The 19347-nt window shown below is 43.0% G+C and overlaps 1 protein-coding gene across 2 annotated transcripts in view; it reads right to left on the reverse strand.

The window, feature by feature from the left end:
* Positions 1–19347, reverse strand: part of HTR2C (5-hydroxytryptamine receptor 2C) — a 200367-nt gene that overhangs the window by 116003 nt on the left and 65017 nt on the right. For both annotated transcript variants that reach the window (XM_051630739.1, XM_051630737.1), the window contains exon 2: positions 18401–18449. The gene's annotated coding sequence lies outside the window, so the exon portion shown is untranslated. The remainder of the gene's footprint in view (positions 1–18400; positions 18450–19347) is intronic.

A 19347-nucleotide genomic window follows, 5' to 3' on the forward strand; every position in this document is an offset into this window, starting at 1 on the left:
TGACAAGCAACCATGATTACAAGCAATACAGAAATTCGCAGGTTTAGATCTTTCAAATGGTTTTCAGCATCTAAATCAAACACCTTCTCCCTGCCCACCTCACGCTGGTAAATTCAGAGGCTCCAGGCTGCCCCAACAGCAACATGAGAAGGAACAGAACTTTACGAGACAGAGTCTGAACACGTGCGACCCCAAGTGACTCGATCTCAGCCTGCTTTGCTTTTATTCTTTTCACACACAGCCATTCTTTTTATTCATTTGGGCTTAAGTAGGATAACAACCAGATTCAAGGCTTCATGCCCCCATTTCTAAGTAAATTCTTAGTCACAGTTCCAAGAGAGCTGGATGATTCCCCTTCCTTTTCATTACAACATTGGCTTCTCTACAAAACACCTGGATGAAATCCTGGCTTTCATTCACATCTGCAATCACCTCGGAAGCTTCCATAAGGATTTTCATTGCTCTTTGTCTGTGCCACCAGCTTGATCTGCCACTTGTCTTGCTTTAGTGACCTGGCTATTCAAAATGATACATGTGCAGCCAGGCTCCCTCCACTGCTGAGCCAAGGACTCCTCCCTTGGAGGCAACAACTGGCAGCACTTTTGGCCTGGGTTGATTCCAGGCAGAAGCTGCACACGTTTCCACACCAACTCGGGCGCTTCCTCTGGCCCAGGAGGCTTCTGTGTCACCCTCTCCCCAAGCCTTGCACTTTCAGATCCCTGCCATGCCACACACAGCCTGTGTTCAGCACGATGCCACTGAAGTCCACAGTGTAAAGTCAAGCCTCTTGCCAGTCACTGGTTCTGAATATTTTAAACTGACCCTTATCACAGAAACATCACTTTTCAGAGGGGCCTGGCCCTGTGATTCTGGTGGGTCTAGCTCCCCCAGCACAACCCACAGGCAAGGGGTAGTCTCAGTCACTGAACCCCCAGCACCCCAGGCATCAGCCCCAGCTGACAAGCACCAAGCCCACCAGCACTAGGGAAAACACTGCAGAATCCAACTACTCCAGCTTCTCCACAAGCCAGATTGCTTCAAGGCTTGCCCAAGGCAAAGCCACATCCTGAGCCAGTCCTCAAGCTGCCTGGGGAAAAGGACATTTCTTGGTAAATTCTTTTCACTCATCCAACAACACAGCATTCAGTTCAAGTTTCAGCAGGATTTCTGTCAGAGAGTGGAGAGGTTCACAGCTCCTTTTGCCTCTGAAATCTGCCTGTCCCCAGCCTGAAACCCCTCGGAATGTGGGTGCCATGCACAAGCCTAGCAAAGCTATACTCTCTGAGGTCAGTTTAGGTTTTGCCAGGGTGTCACCAGCGATCCCTCTTGCACTACTGTAAGGTTTGGAATATGCAAGTTAATGTCTGGTTTAAGGTAACTGCATGAAATCTCCTTCTGGTGGAACTGATAATGCCCAGCCTGCAGTGCCCTTCTGTCTAGCACGTTGCTTCTGCTCACACAGTATTCCCACAGCAACAAAGCCTGCAAAGGGTTAAAATGCACCTGCAGTCCCTAGGGCCCCTTTTTCACAACATCTATTTCTCCCCCTGAAGTTGGTCTGTAGGAAGACAGACAACACTGTGCTGTCTCATCCCAAAACACTTTACAGCCAGTACCAGAAATACTGACCGTGACGCTGCAAACAACTGCACTGCCTGCAGGCAAGTACAACACCCGGTACCTTCCCCAACGGGCTGGAGCTTCAGCCACAAACCACAACTGGCAAATTAATAATTTAGAACACCGAAGGAAAAGACCCTACATAACCTTGAAGGCAGTTCTGAAGCATTTGACTTCCAAACACTAAAAATTACAGCTTGTGCTGTTAAAACCTAAAGCAAGCTCAGTGTTACACATTGTAAATTTACAGAGCTCAACAGAAGGGACCGAATTATAACAAAAAATCATTTTCCTGTCCTACAGACTGGCAGCTCCTCTGCCCTAGAGGGAAGCACTTTTGAACAGATTGGTTTTATGAAAGGAGAGGAATAATGTTTCCATATGGAAGGCTTGGTTGTTTGGTTTGTTGCTTTTTTTTTTTTTCTTAATTGGCACATGCATTTCAGATGTAGCAGAAAATGAGGCATTTTCATGAGTGTCCACAGCAGTGTGCTTGGCACTGAAGTGCTGAGAAGTAAGAGAGACCCACAAACCACAAAACTAGAAACTACAAGTAGATAATTGTCCCCACTAGCTTATGGGCAGCATGCTGCTTTCAGACCACCCAACACTGTTCACAACTCTATTTTGCTTCCTACAAGTACCATTTTCCTCATGTTGGGAAAAATAATTTCTTTGCCTGTCCCAAGCTATTTAGCATCCTCTAAAAACTGCAAATCTTAAGAGATAATAAAGGGAAATCACTGCCTGAGTCTTGCATCTTTGGCCAGTGTCAGCATTAGTGGAACAGCCACCCAGTGCAAAATCCCCAGAATACTTGTAGTAAAGAAAGGAAAGCCTGGCAGGGTGTACATGCCCTTTTCAAGGTAACTGCCATGAGGTACCAGCATCTGGTCTTCTCCACCGAGATCATTTCCACCTCATGTTTATCCTCTGAAGGAACAAATAAAAATTCCAAGACAGCAGTCCTTGGGGACCCAGGGAGAGACCCACCCACCATGACCATGGTTTGAGTTCATATTGTAAACCACCCATATCAGATGTAGAAGGCATGAAAAAAACCAAACGTACTGTGTATTAAAGCTGAGAATACAGCCATGGAAGAATCTGTTTTCCCCTTTTTGACTGTACTTTCAGTAGTCTTACAAAGGACAGAGTAGCCAGAATGTCTACCAGTGACCAATAAAACCAAAAGAAAACTTCCAGCCATCACAACAGGAATGGTCTGGCAAAAATAGTAGCTGGGGCAAAAACATGATAGAAATTGATCATGTATAAAAGGTGAGATCTGTTTCCCTGCACTATCAGGGACCAAATTCATGATAAAGGCAGAAAGTCGTATCCTCTCCTAAATTCTTACCTTTTTTGTGTTGGTATTTTTCTAGACTGTGATGATGATCTAAAAAAGAGACTTGCTTATGGAAGCCCCTCAAGTCCACTACTCTGGGCTGACGTGCCTCTCTCCTACATCAAGCAGTGCTGTTTATTGTACCTGTTCCTGCCTCCCATCTCTTCCCTCTGCCTTCTATTCACCATAGCAAACCTTCATTATAATTTCCATCTCTTAACCCTCTAGTGATGTTTTGGTAACTACCATAAAAATGTCTTTAATCAAAACAATTCCTGTTCTACCAGTTTCAGTAATAAAAGATCAGGCTGTGCATACCCTGAACACATCCATAGCTCTGCTGTAACCCTTCCCTTCACACCTCCCACCCACAGAAGGCTAAAAAACACATTTCCTGACAGAGATCATAGTCTCTTGGCTACCATCCCTCATTAGCTAATTTCAAAGCAATTTACAAAACAAAAAAAAGGTCCACATCAACAAGATAATGATGGCTCTGAGAAAGGAGTACTTGTTTGTCAAAACCAGGCAAAATATGGGTAATTGCAAGAATGCAGACCTGCCTGAGCAATATTTTCTTTCCACGTATCTGGCAAATCTCATTTTTATTTTCAGTACAGAAATGGATTCTGTCTCTTTTGGGATGTTGCTTCCAACTACAATCCTTAATTTCATGAGATGACTGTAGTGGTAAACTATATGGATAACAAGTTACTGTAATGATTTCCAAATATTCCAGGCTTTTTGCATGGAGAAGAAATCAAGCCACAGCAGCTTTTCACACAGAACTAAGCCATACCAGTTTCACACTTCTGTATGGTCACAGGTATCTATGGTAACAGCAAATGATACCACACTGCCACAGCACTCACACTTCTTCTTTCCTTGACTTCTATGCAATCTACTGGCTAAAACTGCAAAGACCCACAAGGATATCCAGGCAATACCTCTCCTAAATTACAATCTGAGTGGAGCATCTTGGCATGGAGCTTTTATCGCCAGAGCTGAGTATCAAGGCAGGGAGCAGAAGACCTGCCCTCACACCTTCTGAAAGGACTTCCAAAAGTTAACATGCCTTGTGGTCAGTAACTTCATTTTTGTTGATTTTTTTTGTTTGGTTGGGTTTTTTTGCCATTTAGTTATTACCTCCTCTCCATTGAAGTCACTTCCCATGGCTCTGCCATTATCTGCTCATACACCCACACCTACCACCCTCAGAACTGCCTCGGTCCCAGAATCATCACAGCTCCTCCTAACTCCCATCTCTTGCCTAACACTTTCCAAATGCTGCTCTGCAGAATGAAACTGCTATTGCAGATTTGCTCCTGCTATCAGAGAAAGGAGTTTTGCAGCTTCTTTCTTCCAAGGCTCAGCACTGACACGTTATTGTAGTTGTCATTTCTGCTGTCTCATCATGTCACACAATCATGACTATTTGATAGTCTTTTATTACACCTCCCAGAGCTTTACTAGCCTCCCCCCTCTCAGTACTGATTTATTTCTCTTGGATTACAAGCTTTAAATTCATTAGCTTGTACTTTCATGAAATGTATCTCAAAGTAATTTTTTGGCTGCATTTGAAATTTCTCTAGGTACCTTTTTCCTTGGCATTTAGAGAGGCATCTAATTTAATCTGCTACTTTTGATACAGCTCTCTTTGTTCACTCTCTTAGATCACCAAGGGACATATCATGGGGGGTCGGGGAGGGGGAAAGATGATGAGTTATTGGAACTCCCTTCAAATCATCCTACAAGTGAACAAGAGAACAAGATGTCCTCTTTTTCAGAGGCTAAAGGTGCTGGAGCTTCATGGATACTGCAGTCAGAGGAGATCACAGCTACCCTCAGCCACAGTGATGCTCACAGAGTCCCTAGCAGATGTTCAGACGTTCTCCAGGGGAATTCAGACTTATAATTTTGCATGTAATTGCCCTGATCCAGAGGAGGAAAACCAGAACTTATGAAAGTGTAAACTCAGGATCGAAAACACTAACTCTGTATTGACTACGTTTCAACTCCAGTTATCAAAGTCCTGTAGGTCACAAGAGGGCAGTTGCTTAAATATCCAGGAGCGTAAATAAGTCCTTAATTCTGTACGTACCACTGATGTTTACAACTTCTTAAAAATAACAGAGCAATTCTCCAGGGCTTGCCATTTAGCCAGTTATGACTTACTGCAGTGGGAAACACACTCTGCATGAGAGTGTTCAATATGCAGTAGTTAGTACCTGCTGTGCATTTTAAATGATACTCCAGAAGCTGGGAGAAACCATGTCTTTTCAGAGATCAGTGGAAGAAGCCCAAGATGTAAAATATCTTGCTGTTATCAACAATATATGAATTAAAACTAAAGCCAAGAAACCTTCCAAGATAACTGACAGAACGGAACATATTTCCGAAGATTAAATGACAAGACATTAAATTATTTGAAGTGGCAGGAACACAAAAATCTTAAAAAAACCTATGATACTTGACAGTGGCTCAAAAATACCTACAAAATGTTCATTGTCAATTGGTCAGGACACTGATTAACAGACTCTGAAACTGCATCAAAATGTTACTGCAAGTTCAGATCCCCCAAACGATTCCAGAAACCACTAGATTCATGGAAACGAAAATGTGAAAGAATTTTATGTTCTCTCCTAGGAAATGGAAGAGAGACTAAAAAAGCCCACAACAGTCTGGGTGACAACACATACCACTGGAAAATACAGCAAGGCAATGGCTAACCACCTCTATTAGCAGTCCAGGTGTGAGGAATAGCAGAGTGTGTGGTTCACCCTTCATCATTTACAAGGACAATTACCAGAAAGCCAGATATTTTACAGAATATTCTGAATTTCAGGTCTATTACATTATTCCTTTACTCAGCCTGGTCTGGTCTTGTGCAGCCTGGTCTGGTGGGAGGTGTCCCTGCTCATGGCAGTGAGATTGGAACCTGATGATCTTTAAGGTCCCTTCCAACCTTCACCATTCTATGATTCTGTGATCCCAAATGATAAGCACTGATAGTGCTGATTTTTGCTTTCTTTCTCCTTCTTACTGACCATCCTAAAACCGTAACACTTTCCTCAATGCTATTTATGCAACCAATTTTTTTCCACCAATCTCAACAGAACTACTATTCCTCAAAAGCTCATTTAGCTAATAGGATAAAATGTCATTTACTGACTCCTTGTACTAAGGCTTGGCAGTATGTAAAATAGAGAAGACACAGTTTGCAGCCCCATGGCCTAAGCATACATGGCACCAACAATAAATTACAGAAGCAAAACAGCATTTCAGTAAAAATAGATAAGAAAATGCAACTGCCACAGTTTTCATGAGTTTGGAGTTCAAGCTGTCAAGTGCCAAAAGGGTGTAAGGTGATAACTATCCAGAAAAACCAAGCTTCTGCCAAGCCAGATGATTTGCTGATCAGGTACTAGCCCTGCAGCACATTGGGTAAGTGGGACATCAAAAGGGGGGGGGGGGGGGAAAAAAGATAGATGAAAAAGAGCAGATGGGAGAATAGTGAAGAGAACAAGTTGTTATTTCACTACAGATTTTATATTCAGCTTTTCTTCCAAGGAAGTCTAAAAGTAACATTTATCTCTGTAAAGTCACATTGCTGTTCTTTGAAGATATTCCTAAAACTCAGCAGTGGCCCAGAATTTGGCAAAAACAATGCAAAAAAACCCCACAAAAATCCCCACCAACCGTTTGGAAATATGGCCCTGCTCCCACTGTGTGCTCAACAGTCTTCTCTCTCACACACATTCAGCCCAATTCCTTTGATCTCTGTCTTCCAAAATCTCATAGAATCCAGGATTAGATGCTTCTGCAACAAACTGTGTGTGCCAGCCATTTCCAGAGCTTTTCTGGAATGCCACAGACCACCTCCTTGTACAGCTCTTTCATACATGTGTCTTTTACTCGGTGCTTAGGGTCAGTCTTCAGGGAGGATTAATCCACCAGGGGTGTAAAATAAACCCAGTTTATATTTACCAGCCACCTCAGAAATTGTTTAACAGGTGTACCCAGTTCTTACACTGCAATTCCCATGTTGTTAAAATCAAAAAGCTTTTGTCAAACAGATCAATGTCTTGGGTCTGATGGATTGCAGATCTCATGGCTGCAAGACCAGCCGTGTTATCAACCAGATATGGCTACACTGCAACAGTTCCTCCTAGCAATCTTCCAGAGCCTCACAAACAACACTCTGTAGAAACACAGGGCCTTGATTAGTTCCTTTGCTAATTAGGCCCCTTTGTCATCTTTACACCTGATCTCTTGAAGTTTTTTAAGAGGAAGAATTAAACCTCCATCCAGATGTACAATAGTCTGATGTCTTGTGCTACCTGGTAAGCTTGAAAGCTTCAAAGTGCAATATATTGCTTCCCTTCTCACCTGACTGCAATATTTTTTCACCATCTAGATTGACTGCCTTCTACATATCCTGAAAGAAAAAACAATTATGCTGTTTCTTCATTCAGTTTTGGCCAATATTTTGATCCCTTGATTGAGGCTTTTAATAAATACACCCTTCCTGAAACTCTGTGAAGTGCAGAGAGAAAGCAGTCAAGCTTATATACCCCTATATATTTAAATATCTTTCATATTTTATATATATATATATATATATATATATATACACACACACATATACATACACACACACACATATATAGATGTATGTATATAAAAACATCCAGAAAAGTTCCTGCTTGGACATTTGAATTCAGGATCAATTTCAGTATCATCCTTTAACTATGGAGGAGCCAAAACACAAAACATTTAAACCAAGATGTGTTTAACTGCAGAGCACAATAAAGTTTGGGAGAGGGATTTGTTCTGTGCAACAGGGAAGAATTAATGAGAACACTTTGTTCTGGACAGTCCATAAAGCATCAGGACTACCTCAACTAATATCAAAGTATAATGTTCTAAAACGTATGTTTGTATAAATACGTCACCTAAGCTCTCATTTTTTCCTGTGTTTTTAATGTTTTTCTGCACTGCCTGGTTCTGGCTCCAGCTGCCACTGGAGCTGACACTGACCTGCTTCCATGGTTATTTCCATTTTGGCCAAGCTGTGTTAAACACAAACTAAGTTGTGTTTAACCATTCAGCTGTTACATTCCCCCAGAGGCAGTAGTATATAACAGATTTACAGACTTAATAAATCATATTTTATATCAGTGCTACATTGTAAGCCCTCACTGGATTTATTGATCTGTTCTTTTTTCTTCCTTAGGTCAAGTTAAAACTTTCTTGTGCAGAGAAATACATTTTCAGTCTAAAAGACAACCTGAAGCACATTCAATTTGAAGTTTCTTTCTGGGTACTGTGTTGTAGGTTATGCTACCTGATGGCCAGAATTGAGAAGCTAAAATTCATCTTCAGAGATAATTAAAAAAATTCAACTGTGAAATGAAACTATCAGCATGCCACCTTTTAACTAACAAGATTAGAGTTGCAAAACCTGGGAGCTTCCACAGTTCTCACCAGTGGAAGTCCCTCAGAACTGCAAGATTTATAAAAGATAACAATCCAAACCCACAGTTTTTTTGAGCATGGCTGGAACACATAGAAGCAAGTTCTTTTGTTGTATTCAGGCATCATAGCAGGAGACACCACCAGACCATCCTTAATGACAACAACAGAAGACTTATGGGACCAAGGAATTAAAAAGCTATTACTACATCTGCAGCACATTCCTGTAACCTTATTTTGGGCACTTCTTGCTCTTAATGGGTTCAGCAATACAATTAAATAAAATGCATAAACCCATGAGTTTTTCTACATTCCACTTGGTCAAAAGTGATCAAGTGGTCAAAACAGCCTACCATGCTCTTCTACACTAAAAAACTCGTGACAATAAATGCTAAAGCAATGCTGAATCACTTCATTAATCAACCCCTAGTGCCCTAGCTAGGCTTATCATCTTGCTCATAAATATCCAAATGCTTCACTTGTGCACAAAGGTTCCCCGTGTTCATCTCAAAACTTTGAACATTAAATTTCCATCTTTAATTTTAAAAAGTAAAATATAATCCCCCAGCCCCATCAGAAGGAAGAGATTTCTGTTTCTAACAACCTTTAGCTTGCAAAATACCTTTTCAGAGGTGCAGCTTCTGGAGCTCCTACAGAGTCTGACCCATTTCACAGGGCTTATTCTTCCTGCCATGGGAGGCTGGGAGCCTTTGGGTGGTTTGGGACAAAAATGAACACTGATGGGCTTTTGGCTGTGAACTTACTGTGCTGCACTTCTAGATGGGATCCATTGCAAAAAATTTATAACCTGAGACTATTTCAACACATCCAGCCCCATCACTCACTCTTGCAGTGAACTGGGATAAACAGTCCCAGTGTAATTCTGATGGGTTGCTCTCCAGAATCCCAGATACATTTCTGTGGGCCTGGAAATTGTTTCTGGTACTGAGATGTGTACTGCATAGATTTGAGAAACCCACTAATACAAACCCTTGAGGTAGAAAGTAATGTAGGTAAACAGCAAATGTCAGAAGCTAAAAATTATTATTGAAAGAAAAACCAGCAGGATCACACAGAAAGATATTATCATCTCATGAAAAATCCCTCTTCAAAAGTGTTTCATAATAGCAAAAAAAAAAAAAAAAGCCCTTAAATATTTCATTATCCTTATTTTTCTGGCTTTCTGTTAACTGCTTGAATAAATATAGTAATTATGTTAATACTTTTAAATGAAACATTTAGTGCCTTAAATAATCGCCAAGTCTCTAGCAAGCAAAAGCAGCTGGACCAGGCACCAGAAATAGTGATAGATTTCCAGTTCTGCCTCTGATTTTGCATACAACAGGAATGAGAAGATTTATTCTCCTCTCAAAAAGGACATCCTTTGAAATCTGTTGCTCACTCTAAGAGCATAACTACCTCAATTACCCACTGAATTAAATGAGGTACTATAGCAAGAATCTGAATCAAATACAAGACAACACACAAGCCTTCTAACTAACACCTTTCAGCTGCTGATCACCCTCCATTAACACTGCCAGGCACCTTCCATGGGGCTTTTACCAGACATCATCCTGAAAGTGCTGGAAGTCCCAGCCCTGGGGCAGCTGCACCACGTGTACATCCTTTGCAATGGACACTGCTGCAAAACACCAGCTGCTGACAGTCATCAGCTTCTTTAATTGGTGTCCTAATTCTTCAGGCAAGTCAGCCAATGATTTCCCGATCCTTTCCCGTGTTCACAATTTCCCCTGTGCTGGCAACATCTGAATTTTCTTCTTGGCAACCACAAGTCTCTGTGACATTCACACTTTTCTCCTCATTTCAGAGGCGCTTGAGCAATATCACAGGATAGTCAGAGGTACAGTGAAGCAGAAGGAAAGGCAAGTGCCTCCCCGTCACCCCAAGGATGGATTGCCATGGAGATGGCACCTCCTGGCTCAGGAGGTCTGTCTAAGTACATTGCTGCTTGGTACTTGTGCCCTCATGACATGCTCCAGCTGACTTTCCACTGGGCAGGATGCCATTCGAAGAGACTGGAAGAAGTGTAGATCGTTAGCAAATTATTTACCCAGAAACCCTTTTTGCTGGTGGCAGCAACACTTACATTGCAGTCCTTCCTGTTCTTGAAGAAACAGGTTAGGGTTTTCTCTCTGCCAAGTCAACTGAGCTATGAAACCACATGAGGGGGCCGACTCGGCTGTTGCTGCCCATTTTCCTGTAGTGGAGGCACAGCACACCCCACCTGCACGCTCCTCAGTGGTTCCTTTTCTCCAACACCTTTCCCAAGTTTGCACTCAGGTTTGACAGCTGATGCACAAGCATGACCCATGGCAGCCTCCACTGCTTTGCTCCAAATTCACCAGGTCAGAAGCAAACAGCGTTCACTTCCTTCTCTTTCCCATCTCCATCCACACATGTTCTTCTCTTTTCAGGGTCCAGAACACTTGTGCTGACAGCCAAAACACACAAGAGGATGTGCACAAGCAGGTAGCCAACAGCAAACAGTCAGTGAGAAGATGCTCTTCCAGAGGGCCGTGCAGGCAGAAACCTCATTTGAGTTTCCAAATAGCTCTCTGTAGCTTCTTTCCCTTTCTTCAGTGAGTTCAGGTGATGAGCTTCCTGACTTACACACCACAAGTGCCTGAGTGTCAAGGTGCTATCTCCCTCCCCTCCTATCAAACTCCAACACAATCTTAATCTTTGCCCACTCTGAAGAAGGGTCCCCCTCATTAGGCAGCCTCCCCCAGACACAGTTGCACATGACAGGTAATGCAGCCAGAGAAATTATGTCAGGAAGGAAAAACATACTAAATCAAGTGGAAATCAGGACCTACCCCACACACTCTCATTTCAGATACCCACAAAGACTATGATTTTTCCAAGCAAGCAACAACTGTTCTCCAAAATAATTTGAAACATAATTATGCTTCTTAGAACTCAGAAAAACAACTAAATGGGTAATTAAATCATTCTTAATAAAAAAATGACACATTCTGACATGCAGGAGGAAAGCGTGAGTGTTCAATCCTACTGTATTCAATGCCATGTGATAAGGAATAAACACTTGCTCATTCTGTAATATCACTTTTAGCATTCAGAGCAGTTGATGAACACACTTTTGGGCAGAGTGCATAGTAACTGGTTACCTTCCCATCAAAAGCAGGAGAGCAAACTGAAAGGTCTGCTACTCCAGTCAAGAATCAGCCAGCAAAAATCACACTCACACCAGTGGGGACACCAGGCTGCCCTGAACATTAAAAGTTCAGTTTTGCTGAAAGGGGGGAGTATCATCACTAACCTAGATGCCATCTGACTTGAACTTTTAGTCTGGGTTGCTAAGTTAGAGCTATTAAAAAAACAGAGTTACTATTTGCAATTTAGCAACTGACAGTGTTCTAATTTCAGCCCAAGTTTGGAAGGAGAAGTGGCGAAAAAAAGCAAACAACATATCTATGTATCCATGTGATTTTTTTTTTTCTAAATAAAAATTAGATCCCACACATCAAGTCAGATTCTGAAGTGGCACACTCATTTTTGGCTCCTAGCAACTGTTACATAGATTTGGTCCAGACACAGAGCAGTATTTTTGTAAGCATTTTCAAAAAAATACTCTTTTGTCTGTTCCAGTTCAGAACTGCATCAATATGAAGAACAGAAACATCCACCTATTAAAATGTGAACTTTCACTGAAAATATCCCTGAGATGGCAAATTTTCTACAGCTTCAATCAGGCCCAATAATTGAGTAATAAAAAGATATTCACCCTGCTTGCAAGAAGATTTCATGTCTCAAAACGTAATTGAAGACACAGGTTCTCTCCTGCATAAGCAGCTCAGGACACACTGTTTGTCCTCCACCCTTTACATTTATCATGTGTAATATTCTGAAACCATACTTCTAACCAAACACCCATTTCCTCTCCTGCCCAAGCCCACATCCTTGAACAATCAAAACTGGAAAGACTTGGGGAGGAAGAAACGAAGCCAAAAGCAAAACCTGCTCCGATTAATTTTGGCTCTAGTTCTTACCATCTTCAAAGGCCACAAGCCACTCAAGGGTGATGTGACAACTCTGTTGTTTCTCCTCTGTATACCCCCAGCAGCACTCTGCAGCATCAGGAACATTTGGCAAGCAGGTGAAAGAAGAGCCCAGAAAAGAAAAATTATATTGTGGCTCCAAGGGAGAAGCACAAACCCACTCTCAGGCGTGAGATGATGAAATGAAGTGCCAAACTTCACCCTAATGATATGAATCATGCATTTGGCCCTCAGACAAACTTCTTGTCTTTCTTTGCTATTTAATGTTAAAGCATTTTCACTGAGAAATTCTGCAGCACAGCAAGGTCATTCTTCTCTGATATTTTTCATATGTTCCAACACTGAAATGCAGTTTACCCACCCAAACCCTGTAACCTTTGTGAGGGAAATGAAGCAGCACCGTGAAGATTGTTTTACACAACGTACCCTAAACACATGAACACAGATAAGAAGATATCATCTGTCTGTGGATGAGAGCTAGACTAACTCTGCAGCAATCCATACTGGAGGACTGACCTGCCAAGACAGACTCTGAGAGGTTCACATGAGCAGAACCAACCTGCCACCAAACTTCACTGGCTTTGAGCAAGTCACATCTGCTACCAGTTTCTTGCCAGATGAACAGGTAAGAGGAACATTTCCTGGACTAACACACAATATCAGGACAGAGGCACATAAACCAGGGTAATACCAGCACAGGTGCTTTACATGAACACGTAACTACCCTAAAGGCAGAGGGTATTCAGCAAAAGCTAGAACTGTAATGATCTGTGAATTTACAGATAAGAAACACATGGCCAGGTCTTTCCCTGAGCTGTGACGGAAAGAGGATAAACTAGCAACGAGATTTCAGAGGTCATGCCTAAATGACTCTGGAGTCTCCACTGCATTTACAAAAATGACAACTAGTGAAGAGACACAGGAGTCAGAACTGCCTGCAGTAAGAGAAGCCTGAGCAAGGCACGTTTTGGCAGCCCTTGCCAGCTTTAATGGGGTAACTGTCAGGTAAGAGCAGCATCTTGCTGACAGAGTGAAATGGGAGCTGCTCAGTCTCCCAAGTTTGTGTTATTGCATGGAGCATAGTGGGTAGGTTATCTTCACAGGGTGAAATGATACTCTGCTGTTCTGTTCAAGACATGAGCGAGTCTAACATAGGTCTTTATTTTGCCATGGACATACTCCTATCTCTATCCTGTGAAACTGTTCTCCAGTGCCAGGACCTAGCAACAGAATTTCTTCCTATAAGGAAGTCAGACTCTGACAGAACTGAAAGAAATTCAAACGAAAATGCAGGATGCATAACTCTGCCCTCTCTCAAAAGTTACTAATTATTGATGTCTGGAATGGAAAGCAAGAGAGGAACACAGAAAAGAAGAGCAGAGGGAGAAAGAAAATGGAGAATTCTATCATTTCACTGCAGAAAGTGCAGAAGACATGGGACAGAATGAGAATACACTGCATGCTGAACATGTTACAGCACTCCAGTAAATGCCAGAAAATGTGACAGATACAGAGGATACAAAAATACAGCCTGTTCCCTTTAATTGCAATGCTATTTTGGTGGCAAACAAAGAATAAAAATGAAAAACTTACTTCTTCCATAAACTGGGCTTGTCATAAAAGTCAGGGCCTTAGGTTTGTCAGAGTTAAATGTGTTGACATTCCAGACACCCCAGAGATGTAGGGAGCACATTACAAGCTGCCATCTTCACACCATTTCTTACACAACCACCTTTTCCTAGCATACAAGTACCAGGGAGAGGTGCAATCTGAACTGGCAGCTACATGTTCCCAGTGGGGAGGAGGGATGAACTGGGCAGGAGCTGCTTCCAGGCACAGCTGAACAGCTGCCCTGGGGACAGACCATGTGCACAGCCAACAAACCAGCCCTGCAACAGAGCCCTCAGTACAGCAACAGCCCCAGAGAAGACCCTCTTATTCCCTCAAGAGCTCTTCCCTCTAAAATGCATTTAGAGATGACGAAGTCACTGCCTTTTCAAGGACTGACACTCCCCTAAATTGCTAGATTTATTGCTGGCTTTTACCTCGTGGCCTCTCCAGAGGCTTCATTTGGGCAACCGGCATCCAGGCTGATATCCAGATCAGCAGGAAGAGACAGCAGTGGGGCTGGTGCTTCTGGCATTCCTTGTCCCCAAGGAGGTCTCAAGGGACTTTCTCTACACCAGAGGTGGGCTGGGAAGGGCCTCATAGACAGAGCTGCTGGAAGAGCTGGGCCTCAGCCTGAACACTCTTTCCCAAAATATATGCTGGAGCCTGAGCATGCTTGTCCCCTTGGTCTTTGCAACCCTTGCTTGCATCTTTTGTCTACAGATGTCAATACATTCCCTTCTAGCCTCTCCACAGAACAATGCACACACACAAGCTCTTACTTTTCCCCTTCCCCCCTCCTTAAACTTCTACCTCTCTTTCCTTCTATCAAAGTATTCCTGGTCCTCTCACCATCGCCAGAACAGATCAACACTACATTTTCAGCACGTAATATTTAACCTCATTATTCATGCTTTTCTTTTTGTTTGGTCTACTATGTCTAGGGAGAAAACATTTCCATTAGTGGACGTGGTGTTAATTCAGAGTCAGAAAAATCTGAGCATCCCAAATGCCAAATTCTCATGAAAGTATCACTCTTCTACAAAAAGATGCTGCATTAAATAGGAAAAAAAATGCACATATCAGCACAAAAAGTGAGTTGCAGAGAGAAACCTTAGGAACAGAATTTTCAGGAGCAGAAAAAGGGTTGGCCTGAGCTAGACAGAGAGGCTGCAAGGAGGACCCCTGCCCTAGCTGACAATAGTGCTGCTCAGACATGGCCTTGCCACTCTGGAGACATGTGAGCACATCTGTGCTGTCTTACTCCACCTTTGTTAGTACAGTGCACACAGCTCACTGCTGTCCAGTTATTTTAACCCAGAATTATCTGTGAGCTAGTTAGTCCTCCTGAAAGCCAAGATGGTCAGGATTAATAATTAGTGCTTTACCACTGAGGAAAACACCATGGTTTTGCAGCTGCCTTGGTTGGAGTTCTCTGACCACGATCCCATGTCCACCTTCATTTAAGAGTAGTCTGAGCACTGCTTTGGCTCAGGACACGCTGTGGCTGGGGAAGGTGGAAAAGCCAGCCCAGACCTGGTTACAGAGAAGCTGCTGCAGAAATCCCAGACAACACCGAGAGCCAAGCCAGAGGCAGTACCAGCCCTAACAGGACAGCAGCAAAACCCACCATCACTGCCAGGATTACAGTCCTGCAGGCAGCCCTTGGCACAGACAGGTGGTGCTCCTGCAAGAAGACCAACATCCTTCTCCTTTGACACCACCTCATGCTCAACTCCAATGCTTTGTGATGGGTACAGAGCGTTATCCCTGATCTGTGGCAGCCTGTAAGACAGTCCTACAGTTTACACCCTGTGAGCATTCTGGCTGTTTGTCTCAGCAGCAGAGAGCACAGCATCCTCCAGAAGTGCAGGAGGTGGACAGAGGTGAGAAGCAGAGGACTGCCAAGCTAGACCTGTCCTCTCCTCACTCTGCCCATGCAGGCACCCATCACAGGCAGTGGGGGAGGATGGAAGGGTGGCCTGGGAGGGATAGTGGTAGAGCACAACCACACTACAGTCACAGCCAGGATGCTTAACAGTAAGGGAAAGCAAATTTAATCTATATTCAAGGCATATGTTGCCTCAGATCTATAAAAACAGTATCAGCAATACTTTACATAGAACAGAACCACCAAACAAATTGAGCAGTTATGTAAATTCTGTGCAGACTTCTCATAAAATAACAAATTATACTACAGTGAATATTACTTTATTATTGTTTTCTGCCCACTTTTTCATACAGACATGGAGAGCAGTGTTTCCAGCAATCTACATGGATCTCCAAACAGAAAGTAACAAGATAACAGGCACCTTAGAAATTTGGCAAAGGAATGAGACAAGATACTGACTAATTAGCGTAATTCTTGAAATGTCAAGTAGTCATTTAAAGTATTAGATAATATAATTATTGCATTAAGATAAAAGCATCAAAGATTTTACCTATTTAGGGCACGAGCTTCAATAACACACGAGTCATCAGACAAAGCAACAATTACAAGTAGTTACAGTCCTTGCAAGGCATTCCTTTTCTGTCGCTTTTCTGTTTCTGCAGTGACCTACAAACTGTTAAAACTTTGATCAAAACGTTATTTGCTGACCATTCATGCACACAGAAATGATGGTCACATCACCCTGGCAATGTCCAGACAAACATGTGAGCTGCTGGGGGATGCACGGGCAGACCAGGGCAGGTGATGCTGCTCATTGCTTGTATCACTAGCGATGTTCTCTCTCTTCCTCACAAAGCCAGCACTGTGAATCACTGTGTCATCTGCAAACTTTGAAGAGAGCCTGACTAAAATTCAACTATGGTAAATTCTGATCTAATCTTGTTAAGTTTTGGTATGGACTTTAAAGGAGGTGGAGTTAAATCCTTACTCATCACAGCACTGAGCAGTTAATTACAGGCAGCTCCTCTTTCCAGTTGTTTCAATTTTATTTTGTATATAAAAAGCAATTAACCACACGTTATAAGCACACTACATCTGAATTCCCTGACCAGGGTATGGACAGCACCAACAAGGGAAGTTTAAACAAGAAAATCATTTGCACAAGTGCCATGAGAAGCTGGAATAGCTGTACCATAATGAAAATGTGTTGGAATGAATTCATTGCCATCTGTCTTTATTTTGCTAACCAGCTCAATCAGACACCACAAATATACTCAAACATGAGAAAAATATTTAAATTATTTGCACTATGTCCTTTTTCAACACGTAACTTTCAGTGTCACTGCTTTTATCAGTACTGAATGCCCATCAATAGCCATGAATTCCTTGTGCACAGCCTTCAGAATATACCTGTGCAACTTCAAATCCACATTATCAGCTTAACATAAAAAAACCCACAGTAGAAGTTGCAATATTACAAATATTTTAAAGATATTCAAGGAAACAAGAGGAAAAAAAAAAACAACACAAAATAAATGTTGTTCCTCAGGGTCTTAGAAATTAAAAAGCCCTACAGCTTTTGTGATTCTCGGATAGGAAAAAGCTCAAACCAAAAATATCAGGTAGCTCTACCACAACAGTTCTCACACAAAGCATAACCCTATAGAACGGGAAGGAAATGAGACAAAGTGGGAAGTGGAGGGAGAAAAACACAGAAAATAAAAATTTCAAAATTTGAAAATAATTAATGAGAGAGGAGGAAACAAATGCAGAGCTCTGCCCTCCACAGAGCTGCAGGAATGGTACCCTGGAAGCCAGGCTCTCCCTGGACCCTGTCCCATACCCACGTGCCTTCGCAGGCATCCAAGCAATTCCTGAGCTATGTGGCACAAATGCAGGAAAGGGGCCAGTGAGGATTGCTTTGGGAGGTGACCCTGCTGTCCAGAGACACTCCTGGGGACATGAGGATTACTAGACAAAGGCAGCCTCAGCAGCTGCCCAGAGGCAGCTCTCTTCTTTCCATCCTTACTGAAAGATGGTTTCAACCCTTCCAGCCTCCAGTCCCAGGAGGCAGAGCTACAGCAAGTGCCATCCCTCCAAGCAGATCCTGGGCCATGCTTAGCTGCTTCTGTGTCCATCCCATGGCTGCTTCCTGCACCCTGAACCTGCAGAAGCTTCATTTACTGCAAACGGGACTCAGCAGCAGACCACAGCTCCCAAGGTGGGAGTTAATGCTCCCAGTGAAGGTTTACAGCACAGATCTACTCCAGAGCTTGGCTAATGTCAAAAAGAGGCACAGCATTATAAAGGTGATACATCCCCTCCTCCCAGCACACCACCACATCACAGTTTTCTTCAACACCAAGTAGGCAGGAACCAGCACCAAGCAAACACCAAACTCTTCTCCCAGAGACTCACCTTCCTCTGCTCAGCTTCTGATCCACGGGGCCACCAAAGCTGGGCAAATCTGCAGCAAGAGAAAGCAATTAGAAGAATGCAGGATGGAGGACTCCTCGCAGCAGGCACACACACATGTGCAGACCCACAAGCCAGCAGTGTGGCCCATCATGAGGGGTTTAAGCAGCCCTCCAGCTGCAGAGGGCTCCCCTGGCAGACATACAGCAGCCAGAGCACAGGCAGCCAGCAAAACCCTGCTGCTTCAGCTGAGCTGCTGCCTGCACCAGCCTGTGAGGCAGGGCACAGGGCAGCACGTCTCACTCCCTGGGACAAGTGATTTACAAGGGGAGCAAATGATGAAAACCCAGCGTTTGGTCATTCAGATGCCTATTCCACATTCGGTTTTAGGAAAGGGGAACAGAGTCCCCAGGGACCATTCGAAAGGCAGAGATTAGCAATCCTGTTCATTAGGGGTTACTTAGGGCAAGAGGCAACCTCTCACATTCACCCTGTATGGGACACCTTGTAACAGGTTTCTGTCCCAAGCACTCATTCTCCTCTGCAAGACACACACGGGAAGTGCTGCTGCCACGAACCAGAGAGAACAGATCAGGACTGTTGACAGCAACAAGGAGATTTCATGCTGTAGACAGTAGAGCTGCAAGTGTGTTAGCAGAGGAAAAATCAGCACTTCACTGAGGTTCATGACTTTTTACAGTAGAAATACACGAAGGAAAGCTCTGCTAACTCTTGGCATTTCTCTTTTTTCAGTCTTTTTTTTCCCCAAGTTTGAATTTTCCACCACATACAGACAATACTAAATTTGGAATTCTTCAGCTGTGTGCAGCAGTGAAACATTTAGTCCTCTCATGCTGCCTCTTATGAAATATTTGAGTTCCTGGCCCAGCATCTTTCTTGCTAGCACAGGCTAAAGATACAGAGTATTCCTCAGCACAACCTAGAGACTA

This window comes from Apus apus, chromosome 12 (genome assembly GCF_020740795.1).
Source record: "Apus apus isolate bApuApu2 chromosome 12, bApuApu2.pri.cur, whole genome shotgun sequence".
Taxonomy (NCBI): Eukaryota; Metazoa; Chordata; class Aves; order Apodiformes; family Apodidae; genus Apus; species Apus apus.